This window comes from Podarcis gaigeae, assembly GCF_964106915.1.
Source record: "Podarcis gaigeae genome assembly, chromosome: 4".
Lineage (NCBI taxonomy): Eukaryota > Metazoa > Chordata > Lepidosauria > Squamata > Lacertidae > Podarcis > Podarcis gaigeae.
The window spans coordinates 4151508-4160732 of record NC_139677.1 but is presented as its reverse complement, the minus strand read 5'-3'; the positions used below and the strand labels follow the sequence as shown (position 1 = coordinate 4160732).

The window sequence follows — 9225 nt, the reverse complement described above, 5'->3', positions numbered from 1 at the left end:
ACCTGTTGAACGTTTTGGCTCCTGAACGCTGCAAACCTAGAAGTGAGTGTTCTGGTTTGTGAATGTTCTTTGGAACATGAATGTTCTTTGTGGTTTCTGCCACTTGTGATTGGCTGCAGGAGCTTCCTGCAGCCAATCAGAAGCCGCGCCTTGGTTTCTGAACGTTTTGGAAGTCTAATGGACTTCTGGAACGGATTCCGTTTGAATTCCGAGATATGACTGTACGGGTTTTGACCTTTAAAGCCCTATACAGATAACTTGCAACTTTTAACTTGTGCACATTCAGCTTTAAGTGTTTGACAAAAAAAAAAGTGGAAAGGAGACGGACATCTGGGGAAAAAACTTTGGCAATTCCACCCACCATTGAACCCAATGTGTTTTGACTAGGCACAATTTTGGCTTTGGAACATAACTCCCTTACATGCGTGATGTCACAAACACTAGACTATTCATTCATTCATTCCAATGATTTTCAGACCACCTTTCATCTAAAGGCTTCCATTTCTTCATGGGGGAACCTATTGCAATAATTTACAGTGGTACCTCGGTTTTCGAACTGCTTAGTTCCCGAACAACTCGGAACCCGAATGCTGCAAACCCGGAAGTAGGTGTTCTGCTTTTCGAACTTTGCCCCAGAAGCCAAACGTGCACCTGAGCTTCCATTTTTACTGTTGCACCGCTCAGTTGAGTGCCCCCCACCATCGTAATTAAAGCCTCTTTTCCTCCCGCTTCTGGCCTTGCGCTGCTCATTTAAGACTCCCCCGTTCGTAATTAAAACCTTCCGTTTCTGATTGCAGTCTTCTGAGGTGATATTTGGTGTTTTTGTTTTTGCTATTTTTTGCATTTTTGTTTGTGTGGCTTTTTCATTTTCATGACTGTGGCTTGTTTTTCGTTTTATGATTGATTGATTGATTGATTGATTGACTGATTGTGTAAATGCGGAAATGGATAAAAGCCCCTCATCCAAACAATGACTATCATCAGCGCAGGTAAGAATTTTTTTTAATTTATATTTTTATTATCTACAATACTGTCTTATTTATTTTATAGTACAGAATTTTGATTATTGTTTTCATTTTATGGATCAATGGTTTTGTTAGATAGTAAAATTCATGTTAAATTGCTGTTTTAGGCATTGTTATTTAAAGTCTTGAATTCGATTAATCCATTTTGCATTACTTTCTATGGGAAAGTGCACCTTGGTTTTGGAACACTTTGGTTTTGGAACAGACTTCCAGAACGGATTAAGTTTGAGAACCAAGGTACCATGGTATCAAATGTAATGACTTTCTGTCAGCCTTGCTAACAAAAGTCAAGAGTACTTGCTGTTGAAGAAACTGAAGAATTTGGGCATTTGAGTGCATTGATAAACTATTTAAAAATATTTAAAGATGAAAGTAGGCATAATTTGCCACGGCTTATGTATGAGAACCCTGGCCAGGATCCAAAGGGTGCTTTAGGTGTGCCCAAGTACCTTGTGGCATTTGACCTAAGACATTTTGCAAACTGTTTTCTTTTTCCATTTCCAAAACAAGCAATGGGAAGATGAAGTGGGGAGAAAGAGAAGGAGGAGGAGGAGGAGGAGGAGGAGGAGGAGGAGGAGGAGTTGTTGTTTGGATTTGATATCCTGCTTTATCACTCCCCTAAGGAGTCTCAAAGTGGCTAACATTCTCCTTTCCCTTCCTCCCCCACAACAAACACTCTGTGAGGTGAGTGGGGCTGAGAGACTTCAAAGAAGTGTGACTGGCCCAAGGTCACCCAGCAGCTGCAGGTGGAGGAGCGGAGACGCGAACCCGGTTCCCCAGATTACGAGTCCACTGCTCTTAACCACTACACCACACTGGCTGCTTGCCTGCGGATTGGGTCCAAAGTCCTCTTGCATGTGTGGAATTAGTCATAGAATCATAGAGTTGGAAGAGACCACAAGGGCCATCGAGTCCAACCCCCTGCCAAGCAGGAAACACCATCAGAGCACTCCTGACATATGGTTGTCAAGTCTTCTGCTTAAAGACCTCCAAAGAAGGAGACTCCACCACACTCCTTGGCAGTAAATTCCACTGTCGAACAGCTCTTACTGTTAGGAAGTTCTTCCTAATGTTTAGGAAGCTCTTTATTTCCTGGTCACCAATCATCACTCCCTCTATGTGCTGGTCCCGGGGGGAAGGTTACTGCTACCGTAGTCAAGGTTCAGTCCTGAGTCACTAGCCTGGAGATAGTCGACAAGATGAGAGGCGAGGTCCGAAACAGGGAGCCGGGCGGGGACAGGAACACTCAAAGATCAGAAGCAGGAAGCCGGGCGGGGAACAGGAACGCTGGAAGGTCAGAAGCAGGAAGCCGGGCAGGGAACAGGAACACTGGAGGAACAGGACTGGATGCTGGCTGATACAGCTATTCAATGATGACGTTGCTCCTGCAACCTGGGACCGGGCTGACTGGCCTTTATCTTCTCTGAGGCCAGGGGCAGTCCCGGCCCCCAGGAGCCCCGCCTCCCTTGGCCTTAAGGCGAGCACTCCTCCTGGGAGAAACCAGTTCCCTTCGCCTCTCTGCCCTAAGCCTCTGCAGTTCAGGAGGGGCTGAAGGGTTACTGGGCCCAGGGGGAGACTCACCTGCAGGCACTGAGTCCTCAACCACCTCTGGGGCCAGAATGGATTCACCTGGTGCCTGCTCCTGAGGATCCGGCCCAGGTGCAGGCGCTTCAGAATCAAGGCCTTGCCCCAGTTCAGCCGGCCCTGGAGGCGGGGACTCCTGTGCCGGCTGGGATTCCTCCGGTTCACTCTCAGAATCGGAATCCCAGGCCATCACACTCTAATTCCAGTTTTAGTTCCATTGATTAGGTAACCCTCACAAGAGGTAAACATCAGCAAGCCTGGGGGAATGCCAGTGTTCAAAAGCAACTGCGTGTGCTTCGTGGCCACAGAATGCTAACTGTTGTGGGGAAATGGAATAGAGAAGTTAGAATGGCTGGTTACCCAGTCTCGAGGTGGGCAGCCCCATCTTGGCAGGCTTTGCCCTCCCCAGGGAGCAATGTTGGCTCAGCGGCTGGCATTTGTGGAAATTCCCTGGCCAGCCGATTGGGTTGGCAGACTTTGCCACCACCTGATATTTGAATTCTGGCCAATCCGGCCTCGCTGGGTGGGCAGGGCTTGGGAGCAGACCAGATGGGCCCATCCCCAGCCTATAAAAGCCAGCTGTGCCCAACCCTGGGGACTGCAGTCAGCCAAAGAACACCCCTCCCTCTCGCCCTATTCAGTAATGCTGTGGATTTTGTATGCCAACTTTTTCTGCCCTCGGGCATTGCATAATGGTTGCCAAATATGGAGCCAGGGAAAAAATTGCCTGCAAACAGATTGGCCCCCTTTGAAGGTTTTGCCTTCCCCATAGCCATAGTCACAACTTTGGCAGATAAGGCATTGGGTGGAATACTTTTCATCTAACCTCAAGAGAAGGATTGAAGCAGCGCATCACCCACCCGCTCCAAAACAGTGCAATAACAGGGTACCCCATTAGAGGGGTCCAGTTGGAAGTCTCTGTCCAAAAGCCAAGGTGTGCGGCTGATGGGCCACAGAGCTTCCTTCAGTGGCTTGAGAGGGCTCTCAGTGTAGTAATATTTACATGTGTATTAGGATAATAATATCAAATTTACAAAAGAATGTATGTGTCAGGACTGCCGCTAGGTCCCAGCTCACAGAGGACCAACGCCCAGTGGATGTTATATACAAAAGTCTTTATTAAAGTTTAGTTTTCATTTCAAAGCTCTGGGCGCGCAGACCCACGTCTTGACGCTAGACCGGCTAAGTCCCCTCTGACACACTGCTCCACCCACACCAGTTTAAGATTCTAGCCCGGCTCCACCTCCTACGCTGTTCTTTCCTTCGCTGGGTCCTTCTGCCCTCTGGGGTTCCCTCCTTCCTGGACTCCTCTGACGCTGAGCCTCCTGAGTCTTGCCCCTCCCTCCGGCGGGCTTTAGGACCTGGCTCCCTTTCCGGGCTCTCTGCTGTGCCGCGCTCCTGTACATTTGAACTTGGCGCGCGCGCCCAGCCGGTGACTTTCCTTCTGACCGTTTCCCCGCTTCCTGATGTGGGCGTTGCCAAACCTGACTCCTCTCCTCCCTCTGGTGGTGAGGACACTGGTCCCGACTCCTGGGACTCCCCCTCCCCACTGCGCTCTGGTGGAGAAGCTGGTCCTGATTTCCAACTGCTGCTCAGGGACTCCCCGCTAGCCCCTTCCTCCTGGGGCTTCCCCCCTGGAGCCCCCCTCGCTCTGGCCACCGGCGCTCCCTTCTGTGAGTCCTCCGATTCGCTAGAGAGGCTTGTGGAATAACTCTGGCCACTGTCACTGCCTGCGCCCCCCTCGTACTCCTCCTCCTCACTCTCCATTTGCTCCCCCTCCTGTGTCTCTCCTTCTGAACCCCTGACAGTATGGGTTAGGATATTTTTCATGTATGTTCATATTTCTTTCTCTACACTTTTCTGTGCATTTTTCTTTTTCTTTTCTTCTTTGCATCACTTTATTTCTTTATAATTGAAAACTTTTCAATAAAATATTAATATAAAAAACCACACATGCCAGTGTGAGTTAAGCCAGCATAAAGTTATACATATCCCTGATAGAAGGAAAGCAAGCCTTTTAAAAAGTGCTCTTTGCAGGGTTGCCAGGTCATGTGACCAAGCAGACTGAGTTTCCAATACTGTACAACCTTAATCCTCTCTCTCTGGTCTCTCCGCCACCCGAATGCTCCCACTTTTAGATTTACACTAGCCTTGAATTAGAAAAAACAAAACCTGCATCCCAAACTGGTGATAACCACGGATCTTGCCATAGGTTTACCTCCTAAACACATGTTGTATCTCTACATCCCATCCTTGCACTAAGATGCATAAGATTAATTTTGTTCACTGAACTAAAAACGGGAGGGAGGGAGGGATTATACCATTTGTCAAAGTGGAGGGGCAACCTAAGTTTGTATCTGGATTGATATTAGACAGCAGGAAATTATTCTTGCATTAGCCATTTAAAGCACATCTTGAAATCTGAATATGAAGAAGATTTATATCTAAATGCAATACTTTCTCTTGTATTTATGCAGCAGTTTTCCTGGCACAACAGCAATAGCTGTCTGTCGTATATACTCTGCTATTTTATGAATTGTGTGCTCTAGGAGTTTCATTTTTATCCTTTCTGTACATATTGAGGCATTTATTACCATGTGTACCATATTTATTAAAATGACTACTTGATAGATACCGAATTGCAAAAGTGTGTGATGTAACTATGTTATAGAATCCACAGAATCATAGAATTGTAGACTTGGAAAGGACCCCAAGAGTCCTCTCGTCTAACCCCTGCAATGCAGGAATCTCAATTAGATCATACATGATAGATGGCAATCCAACCTCTGCTTAAAAACCTCCAAGGATTATTCATTCGTTTCTCAAATTTATACCCTTTCCTCTGTGTAGGCATGGCTTCCAAAGACTGATTGAACCAAGTATTTTGGCCAGTCAAACTCATGAGCTGGTGAACTGTTTGCTTGTTTCTTACATTGACGTTCAGAGGTATGTGGCATCTGAAGGAGTTTCAATCTGCCCATAGTGGGCAGATCTACATCATGCATTTAAAGCTCATGACTTCTCCCAAAGAATACTGGGAATGGTAGTTTTCCCCTCCCAGTGCTACAACCTATAGTACCATTAACAAACTACAGTTCAAAGGATTCTTTTGGAATAGTCATTTGCTTTAAATGCATGTTGGGTGTGCTTTAAGTGTGTGGTGTGGATCTGCCCACAATCCTATCATCCATGCGTTTGTTTGTCTAATCCCCTAGAAAAGCCGTCCAAGGTGGTAGTCATGTGACTCATCACATTTTGCAGAGTTGTGTGAAGAAGTACTTTATTTTTTGTCCTGAATTCTTTGGGTGGCTCAGAGGTCAAATAACATGTTTTGTCATGTTTGTGTTGATTATATGCAATGTAAATAAATTTGAGACTTGTTTTTAGTAAAAAGCAATATGAAAGTCTAATAAATCTAATCAAGTTAGACTATTATGTAAATAACAACATCATGCTAAATAGACAGTTATCTGTTGTGATCCATTAGGACAATACACGTACATGCAATCACTAGAAGTTAATTTGTTTCCTGCTTGGCAGCTTCCAGACTGAACCACCAAAGTCCATTGAGGGGGGGGGGGTACTAGTTTAATGGAGGAGCAGAAACTTTGTGTGCAAAAGATTCCAGGTGCAATCCTTGTCACCTCTGCATGACTGGTAGAGATCCGTCTGAAATCCTGGAGAACCACCTCCAGTCCGTGTGTAAAGAGAGCTGAGCTAGAAGGACCAGTGATCTATAACTCATTAACAACAACAACAACCCACCCCTCATCCTAACATCCTGGGGTGGCTTACAACAATTTAAAATACAACATTAATAACAATTTAAAATGAGACAGCTTCTTGTGTCCCAGTTCAGGAGATCAGCCAAGAAACAAACCATAGAGGAATAACCTAGATCCTGTCCCAAGCTTGGTTCATGGACCATTTTGAATGGCAGCCTATGCTTTGTCACATAGCATGCGAATCCAGAGTTGGGCAGGCATAACCTTTATTAGACTAACCAAAATGTCTCACAACAGTGGGAAAGCTTTCAAGTTCAGGAGAATTCAGACACTTGCTCCCTATCATAATAAAGATGTTTACCAACATGCCTGCCTTTGCTTTCAGCATCTCATGAAGTAGCCAACTGTGTACGCTCTGCCTCATGCCTCAGCCCCACTCACTCACCCACATAAAAACACACCCAAAGAGATAGTGCTCTGTGCAATCGCCTGTGAATCTTGAAAGGCAGCGTCTCTTTTTGGAACTCTAAGCCAACTGCCTGAGCCCAGTAGCTTAGTCCTTCTGTTCCGGTCAGGAAAGTCATCTTGACAGGAGATTCAACACTAAGCTATGGAGAGAGTGGGAAAAACGGGGGGCGGGGGGTGTCTCCATGTAACAGAAACAACTGGTTGCTAATTCATGGCAGACACAGGCCTGTCACAAGTGTTTCTCCATGCTAACTAGTAGTTTTGCAAAGAAACTTATAGTTGTAAAGTTCAGGGAGAAAGTTCTGCTCCCAAAGAGTCCAGTTTGGGCAGCCATCCCATAACTACTTAACTTGAGAGTAAGCCCATTAAACTCAGTGGAACTTTATTCTGAGCAGCCATGTATGGAACGGCAGTGTAAAATTATTAAACGGAAGCAATTTATCCCTTTTGTCTTATTATGCAAATAACCTTCCAAAATCGAGCTTAACATGCAATTTTTATCCAAGAATATTTTTGTGTGAAGCTATTCTGAAAAGATTTGTATCTTTATAATTAGGAAGGGCAAATATATTAAGAAGGATAAAAGGATAATTTTCTAATCTCCTGTTATGCAAATTAGTTTATAATTTTTATCATTTACTTCAGAACTGGAAGAACAATGGAGCTTTTGTTCACATGCAAGGGAGTCTCCATTGTCTGCTTGACATGGTGCAACTGAAAATTATCTCAAGGCAAGTATTATTAATGACATGAAGAGACTGTAAATACATATCAATTAGCTACATGCACACATATTAAACTAGTAAAAGAAAAGCTCATATTTTACACACTAACTTTAGCTCTTAACCTCTTAGCCCTTCAGTTTCCAAGAATGCAATTTCTACCCTTCTGTGTTCCATATTACAGAACTCTGTACTTATCTTAAAAGGTAAAGGTACCCCTGACCGTTAGGTCCAGTCGCGGACCACTCTGGGGTTGTGTGCTTATCTCGCTCTATAGGCTGAGGGAGCCGGCGTTTGTCTGCAGAGAGCTTCCGGGTCATGTGGCCAGCATGACTAAGCCACTTCTGGCGAACCAGAGCAGAGCTCGGAAACACTGTTTACTTATCTTAGATGAAGCTTATTTCATTAGGGGTTTTCCCCTCAACATGTATTTCAAAATGTTAAGAATAAACCTCAACAATAATTGATATAGCATGTTCTACATGTATTGAGTATTGAAGTAAATTATTAGAAATCAAAAGAACAATATTGTTGGTGCGATCACAAAACATCCCCAGAGTGGATTATTATTATTATTTTATTGTTTTCTCAAAATTAGCCAATACGAAGGAGGAGTTAAGCAAGAAAGGAACATAAAGGAGGTTTCCCCCTGCCGGATATACTATGAGGCATCCTATCTGTTGGTTGAAGGAATGGATGACATCAGAGAATTCACATATTCTAGACTTAGAAGGTCATTACTATTTTTGGTTGGCACGCTTATTTATGGTATGAAAATGTGAAAGTTCATAAAGGATTTACAAATCATATAATTGGGGGGGATGTACAATGTATGGGATAAATACAAGAATTTATTAGAGGTAAAAACACCACTTTAGCTCTCACCATTGGAACTATAGCGGTAAAGAAAAAGAATATGATAGAAGGGTGGACAACTTACAGAAATTTATTAAAACAAGAGGGAGGAGAGTATAAATTAAAAGAATTTAAGGAATTATCAGGGAAATTAACAACATGGATACAATATCATCATTTGAATGAAGTATTTAAGAAAGATAGGATATGAGGCTTTGGGGAACAAATATCGCAACTGGAGAGAGACCTGTTGGAATGTAATGTAAAAGTGCTGTCTAAAATGTATAAAATATTATTGGAATGGGAGACAAAGGATGAGCAAGTAAAATCCTCAATGATACACTGGGCAATAGATATTGTCATAATATAGACATGGAAGCATGGGAACAATTGTGGAATATGGACATAAAATTTACAACATGCTATGGTCTAAGAGAAAATGATATGAAAATGAAAAAAATGTATAAATCTAAATCAAATAAGTGTTGGAAATGTAAAGAGAAAGAAGGTTCTTTTTATCATATTTGGTGATCTTGTAGTAAGGTTGAAGCTTACTGGGAAATGATATATAATGAATTGAAAAGGATGTTTACAATAACGCTTGTAAAAAAAAACCCCAGAAGCTTTTCTTTTGGGAATTATAGGGACAGAACTACCTAAACTGTATAGAATCTTATTAATGTATGCTACTACAGCGCCAAGAATGTTACTCACCCCAAAATGGAAAGAAGTCCCAGCAAAGGAAGAATGGATACAAAAACTTGTGGAATATGCAGAAATGGCAAAACTTACTGGAAGAATAAGAAATCAAGATAAATTTTTTATATATAAAATAATAGAAATGGT

At 43.3% G+C, this 9225-nt stretch overlaps 1 long non-coding RNA gene across 2 annotated transcripts; it reads left to right on the top strand.

Annotated features, from left to right (window-relative positions):
- Nucleotides 1-496: 496 nt before the first annotated feature.
- LOC310842754 lies at nt 497-8776 on the top strand. Of its 2 annotated transcripts, none has more exons than XR_014563338.1 (3): nt 497-989; nt 7448-7533; nt 8123-8776. It is a non-coding gene; the product is annotated as an uncharacterized lncRNA (long non-coding RNA). The 2 variants fall into 2 exon arrangements; XR_014563339.1 differs by lacking the exon at nt 497-989 and adding an exon at nt 1612-1709.
- The last annotated feature ends 449 nt before the right edge of the window (nt 8777-9225 follow it).